The sequence below is a fragment of the Sarcophilus harrisii genome, chromosome 5 (genome assembly GCF_902635505.1).
Source record: "Sarcophilus harrisii chromosome 5, mSarHar1.11, whole genome shotgun sequence".
In the NCBI taxonomy this organism is placed as follows: domain Eukaryota; kingdom Metazoa; phylum Chordata; class Mammalia; order Dasyuromorphia; family Dasyuridae; genus Sarcophilus; species Sarcophilus harrisii.
In genome coordinates, this window is record NC_045430.1 from 1,637,839 (window position 1) to 1,645,028 (window position 7,190).

A 7,190-nucleotide genomic window follows, 5' to 3' on the forward strand; every position below is an offset into this window, starting at 1 on the left:
ACCCAAGCCTGCAGGAAGAGGTTCTCTCCCCCCCCCCCGATCTTTTCTACAGCTGTCCCTTCGCCCCCCTCCTGCCCGGCCTCCCTCCCAGGCTGCTTTGTGTTTGCTGTGAATACATCCTGTGCACATCCTGATTTATGTCACTGCTGTCACAGGTATTCCAGGCCGTGGCGCTTCCATTTTTGCCTCTGCACGCCCAGTGCCTGGCACGCAGTAGGAGGGCAGGACTTAAAGACTGAACCCATGCCCCAAGCACAGACTCTCAGCACACAGTAAGAGGGCAGGACCTTAACTCCGACTCTCCATCCCCAAGCTCTGGCCTCTTGGCACACAGTAGGCCCTTACTATAAGGGCTCACAGACTGGAGCTGGCCCCGGGCCCGACCACAGAGAGGCCCAGATCTGAGGCTTTGGGTACCATGGCAGCAGCCCACCAGCCCTGTAAACAAACCCCACCCCTGCTGCCAGCAGAGCCCCCTCCCACAGCCCTCACCGGTCTCCTCGGAAGAGCGATTTCCCCAGCAACCGCAGCTCTAACTGCAGAAACCTCAGGGCATGAGGTTGACATTAGTTCTGGGGGAAGCAGCAGCTCCCCTTGGAGAGAGCGGGCTCCCCCCGCCAGCGTCAGGCCAGTGGGAGGGTGGGACGGCGGGGGCCCAAAGGCGAGGGTGGCCTGGGCCGGGGGCGAGAGCCCAGAGACTTCTCTTTCTTGGAAAAGAGAGGCCGGGGTCCCAGTGAACCCCCCAGAAGTCTGGGCACGGGGCCCTACATAGAAGCCTTAAGTCCTCAGCCTTCCTTGGGCGAGCCCCCTTTATCGGCCTCCACCAACATCCAGCTCTTCGGCATCTCCGGCTGCCGGGGCGCTGTGCTAGGTCAGCGCGGGGAGGGGGGTCGAGGGGCAAAGGCAGCTGGCCCTGCTCTTGGGGAGCTTGCCTCCTGTCAGAGGAGACCAGAGGTACTCTGAGAAGAGGTGATGACCAGGGGGAGGGACTACCAGGTGCCCGGAGGCAGGAGGGGCGGGGCCAGAGGGGGGACTATTGGTAACCTGGAAACAGGAGGGGCGGAGCTAGGGGGACTATTGGGTACCTGGAAGCAGGAGGGGCGGAGCTAGGGGGACTATTGGGTACCTGGAAGCAGGAGGGGCGGAGCTAGGGGGACTATTGGGTACCTGGAAGCAGGAGGGGCGGGGCTAGGGGGACCACGAGGTGCCCAGAGGCAGGAGGGGCGGGGCCAGGGGCCTATTGGGTACCTGGAGGCAGGAGAGGCGGGGCCAGGGGGACCACGAGGTACCCGGAGGCAGGAGGGGCGGGGCCAGGGGACCAAGGGGCCCAGCTCCCGCCTCTGCTTCCCGGAGGGCCCGAGTCCCCAGATGCTCCTGGAACCCTGCCCGCACATCTGATGCCTGGCACAGAGAACCGTCCTCAGGGAGGCTCTACCCGCCCCTTCTTTTAATCGGGCCGAGGGTGCTGGGCGGTGCGCTGGGGGCAGGAGCTGCATCGGGCCCGGGCCGGCCAGGCGGAGAGGCGACCCCTGCTCCGAGGCCGGGGAAACTTTCCTGGCCAAAGCAGAGGCATTCCTTCCTAATTTCCCAATCCCACAGGGCAGGCCTCCGGCAAAGCCCCCGCTCCCCAGGGCGGGCGGCCTCCCAGAAACTTCAGCCCCAGCGCCAGGGGGAGGGATCCCTTTCAGGCTCCCGGATCCCCAGAACGCCGGCCGCAGCCCCTCGCGCCCCGGGTGGTCCTGCCTTCAGGCCGGGCTGAGGTCCCTGAGGGCTGGGGCTGGCAGGGGAGCACATCCGGCGGATCTCAGGGGGCAAAAGCAGCAGGGGAAGGTGAACAGGAGGGCTCTCGGAGACCCTGTAGCCTCTGCTCCACCTGGCTGCTCTCAAGTAGGGGGGCCTTCAGGTCACGGGGAGGTAGGGGCACATACAGTCGTTCTCAGAGGGTAAAAGTGGCGGGAAGGTGGAGAGAGGGAGCGGTCTCTGAGGTCAGAAAGAGCAGAGGTTGCAGGCTCTCAGACAGGAGGTGGCCACTGCTTCTCTCCCATCTTCCTCCTCAGCTCTCGACACTACCTGGCGGAGACACTGCCATGGGGCTCTGCCCCCTCCCGGCCTTGTCTCTCTCAGTGCCTCCAGAAGGGTCGGGCCATGGCCCCAGGGCGCCCACTTCCCTGTTATGGGCCTCTGCCCTGCCGGCCACCATCCCCTTCCCTTGGTCACCTGGAGATGGGGTCTGGACCCAGGATACTGTAGGAGACAGGGCCTCTCTGTCCTGTCCCAGTCTCCATAGCAGCCTGTGGCCCGGGAGCCCTGTTTCTTACAAAAACCTGAGTGGAGGAGGCAGGGAATAGGATTCCCGTTTTATGGATGAGGCAGGAGAAGTGGCTGGGCCGGATTGGCCTTGGGCCCTTGCTGCCAGCCAGGCCGGGGCAGAGTATGAGGGACGCCCAGGGGGCAGTGAGAATGGCCTTTCCTTCAGACTTAGAGCCCCTCAATCGGCAGGACCCTTACAGACCTGGTCTCATTGATCCTCCCGGCCCGAGTGTTTCCCGCCCTTTTAGCTGAGTGGTTGAGGGGCTGGGCTGAGCACCACACCCCGGTGCTCCTAGAGGTGAGTCCCTGCCTCCGCACTACGTCCCCTGGAAGCCCCTCCCGGGGCAGTGTTTTGCACGCAGGCGCAGTAAATGATTTTTGGAGTAATGAAGGAGAGCCTGGGAGGCAGGCCTGGAGTAAATGCGAACCGTGGGGCGCACCCGCCGAGGGGGCCTGAGGAAGCCGGGAATAACAGCGCCTGGTACGGCCCGGACCCTCTAGAACGGGCCGTGGGAAGCCCCTGAGCCTGCCCGGCCCCTGCCTACATCTGTCTGCTGCCCTCCAGCTCCTGGGCTCCGTGAGATCCTTGAAATAGGGACGTCCTGCTTCCCACACTTGGCACTCCCGGACTCCTCCTCTCCCAGCCTCCCCCGATCCTGTGCCCTGCTCCAGCCGCAAAGGCTCCGGTCCTTGGGAAACCCCGCTGGTTGGGCCCGCCCCCAGGCCCAGAACAGTCCCTCCGGGGAGCAGTTCCCCCTTAATGAGCTGGGGGAGCCCCCATCCCCTTAGGGGGAGGAGAGCCTGATGAGCAATTGTGGGGCTCCAGGCTCTGTAACTCAAGGTGTGAAAACTGGGCCTAATTAAGACAAACTCTGTAGGGGCAGGGAAGAAGTCCTTGCTTCCAGCTGCTGAAGCTCCTTCCTGGCAGCCCCCCTGCCTGGGCCTGACCTAGGGAGCCCCTTAAATGCCAGCGCCCTGGGGCAAAGCCCTGGGGCTCCTGCCCTGGGTGCGCTCGATGGGCCATGGCTATGGGCACTTTCCCCAGCCCCGCAAATTGGTGCAATTATAACACTGCGTCCCTCCCCAAGCCCAGGCTCTACACCTTGGCACTGAAACCTGCTCAGAACTCCAAGGAGGGCGAGTCCTGGCATCTAGGCCGCAAGAATCCCCTCTGACTTCTAGCCGGGATCCCCTAAGGTCTGCTCCAAGGTCTCCGGCGGGAAGCTCGCGCCTCACTGATGGTGGAACAACCCTCTCTATGGGGCCTCTCTCCCATCTGCCCAGCAGAGACCCAGATGTACCTCTGCCTGTGCAACCCTCAGTGGCTCCCCTCTGTCATGGGGCCAATGAGACAGAGAGAGGTGTCCAACGTGCCGAAGGGGAGCTCACTTTCCAGGACACTCACTGCACCCTTTCCCTCTTCCCCCTCCCACCCTTTGCCTGGCAGATCCCTCCGCCCATTCCTGCATCTCCTCCTGTGCCTCTGCTGCCTTTTCGCCATCACCATGCCAGGCATCTCTACTGAGTCCATCCCTCCAGCTGCATCTTGGAGCCCGCCTCCTCCACGGAGCCCTCCAGGCTGTCCCAAGGACTTGGGATCCCTGAGAACAGGGCCTTCAGCCGCCCCCCCCGGGTCCTCGGACCCCAGTCCCTGGCACCCTTTGGTTAGGTCCCAGTCATGCCCAGGATGAGTCACTCCAGTTTCCCAGAGCTGCCTTGGTGTAACTGGGAGCTCGGACCTCAAAGGGCTTGTGGGAGGCTGAGGGGCAAATAAATGACTGGGACTCTTTCCTTTCTGCCTCAAAGGACTTGCGGAAGGCTGCTGGGTGAATACAAGATAATTGTGGGACTCTTTATTTCACATTTCTACCAAAAATGACAACAGAGGCAGAAAATACATTCGTTGCATTACTGCAGGAACTTGGCTACATCCCCGGGAGCCCCAAAGCATAAGGACCCACGTCTGGGCCAGGTTTTCTGTACGGCGCGTGGGGGCGCTGCCTCCCCCAGACCTGGCAGGTGGGCACTGGGTTGGGTTTAGAACGGGGCTGGCATGGGGTGCCTGCTGACCAGCACATGCAGGCGCTGGCTGTGTTTCTGTGTGTGGCACGTGGCTAGAAAGACTGGGAAGGTCAGCTTGTATTTCATCTCCGCCGGAGCCGGCCCTCTCTGCCCGGACTTTGGGGAGGGGGCGCACCCGCCTTCCTCCAGGGGGCTTTCTGCCCCGCCCCACCCCCCTCCAGTGCAGCTCTGGGCCCGTCATGCTTCGGACCGAATGAACAAAGGGAAGAAAGAATGGGGCCTTCTCCATGGAGGCAGGGCCTGACCCCGGGACTCAGAACCAGTATTCGGAGACAAAGATGTGGACGTTGACCACGTTGCGGTGGGAGACCACCCCGCCTACCACGTAGTTCATCTCCAGCTTGAGGGTGGCGTAGAAGGGGCCCACGATGGGCCGGACCTGGCGCACCACACCTGTGGGGAGAGCGGGACAGCGGGTCAGCGGGTCAGAGGGGCTGACAGCCAGAGCCCACTGGAGGGCTCCCTGGAGGAGACCTGCCTGCCTTCCCCGGCCTGGCCCGACGCCCAGGTATGGGCAGGATGCTGGGGAGCTAAGCACAAGAGGGAAGGTCTCTCCTACCCCCGGCCGTCCCCCAGCTTTCCTGGGCTCTATTAGCCTAATAGACCATCACAGGCCCCAAAGCCAGAAGGGGCCTTGTTCAAATCCTGCCCTCCTGTTGCCTTTTGCCTCCCAACCAAGAGAACCGCAGAGACACGGGCCTCCTGCTGCACTGGGAGGACGTTCCTCCTCTGGAAATTCCCTTGTTAAATCTCCCAGTTGGCTCCAGCCCCTGGGTGAACAGCCAAGGTTTGGAGTGTGGGAGTTCTGTTAGGGGGCAATGGGAGGGTAGGGGTGGAGTTCTTGGCTACTGGCTTTGGGGCAAGCCTGCCTTTCTCATGGCTGTCTGGGTAGCCAGGTTTGCCTTGCATGGGGCCCTGCCTCAGGGAATGCTCCCAAGAGGGGAGTTTTGACTGCCGCCCGGAGGCTTCGGGAAAGGCGGGGATGAGGTGCTCCCTGGGAGGGACCCATTCTGGAGTGGATGCCTGGGAGCCTCTGGCGCTGGGCTCAGCTTGCCGGCTGGGCAGTTACTTGGGACTGGGGAGGTGGGGGGGTGGGCCAATGAACACCTTTGCCTGGGTTTTGCTGCAGTTGGGCTGGTGGTTTGGTTGGCAGTTGGGACCGGTTCAGCCAGCTTTCAAAGTGTTTGTGGCCCCTGGGACGGGGTTTTTTGGCAAGGGAGGCTGGGCGAGGCTGGCATGTCCCTGGGTGGCAGGGGCCCCTCGTGGGAGGATGCCCCACCTCCAATTTCTCCTGGGGAAGAGTCGATGTCCTCTCTGGCGGCTTCTGGTTGTGGGGGGGTGGTGCTCTGGTGGGGCTGCTTGGGAGGGGCAGGGCTCAGTGGTGGGCGGGGTGCCTTCTGGCAGGATGCGTGTGTTGGACTCAGTGGGGGCATGGGGTTTTAGGGGGGGTTTGGTCTTGGGTGTGGGGATTGGCAAGGGCCTGGTTTTGTTGTTTTTCGTTTTGGTTTTTCTGTTTGTTTGTTTTTGTTTTTCCTTTTTTTTTTGTTTTTCTTGGCCTTGTTTTTTGTTTTTTGGTTCTTGTTTTTTGTTTATTTTTTTTTGCTGTTTTAGTTTTCAGTCGTTTTTCTGCCGTTCTTGCTGGTGTTTGGCAGTGGCTGGTACTGGGTGGGTGGTTTTCGTGGCCGGTGCGTTTAGTGCAGCTTTGGTGGTGGGGTTGGTTCCCGGAAAGCAAGCCCATGAGGGTAGGTGTTTTGCAGCTGACCCTTGGGGCCAAGGGGTGGTGTGGGGAGTGGGATTGGGGGAGGTTGGCGGACGGTGAAGGTGGAGGGGGGACGGGTGGCTGGACTGGGGCGCATTTTAAGGGATTTTTCAGATTGCTGGCAGTAGGGCGGCCCTCCGGAGGGTTGGAGCCCGGCGTTGGGCGGGGTTTCCTGGGGTTGACGGAGGCCCGAGCGGAGGGGGGGAGGCGGGCCGGGGAGCCTGAGGTGGGGGGAGGTTTTGGGGTTTTCTTGCGGCTATCTCCCACCTCCTAGGAACTTTTAGGCTCTCCAGGAGGGGCGGGCTGGGGTCTTGGGGGGCTTCCTCGGCTGGGGCGGACTGTCCCGCACCGGGCCTTGCAGGCGCCCTGGCCCAGGGGGCCAGGGAACCCGGGCCCCCGGGCTGGAGCTGGCCCTCGCGTCCTCCCCTGGTGTTTTGTTTTGGTAGGGCAAGGGGAGGACGTGGGTTCGAGGGGCCCTTGCCGGTCCGAGGCATTTGAACTGGCTCCTGCATGGGCGGGCTTGCGGCTTGCGGTTTGGAGTCTCAAAAGTGAGAACTGTTCAGTTGCTGTGTTTCCAGGGCGGGGGGATCTGCAAGTGCTGCTCGCTCTCCGAGGTCCCTTGGCATTCGGGGATGGCCGGAGTTTCAGGGCCAGCCCTTCGCGCGGAGGGGCAGGGTTCCATTTGCGGTGGGCGCTGCATCCTCCGGTAACCTCCGGAGTTCCGAGCCTTTGGTGGTGCCCCTGCTGGAGGTGTCCTCCCTGCTGGAGGGGCTCGCCCTGGCCCCCCGCTCCGGCTCCCCGCGGTGGTGGTGGAGGATCTACCGGTGTGCCGTCCAGGTAGTGGCCCGAGTCGAAGGGTCCCTGAGGTGCTTTCGTGATGTCCGGATGATGTCGGCGTCGTTGGCCGCGGGCGGTTGTCAGGCGAGGAAGATATTTCTGCGGGAGGGGCGGGTTGGGGTCGGCCGGGGGTTGGGGAACGCGGTCCTGCCGAGGAGGGGCCCTGGTCAGAAGGAAAGGCCGGGGGGGCGGAGGCGCCTGG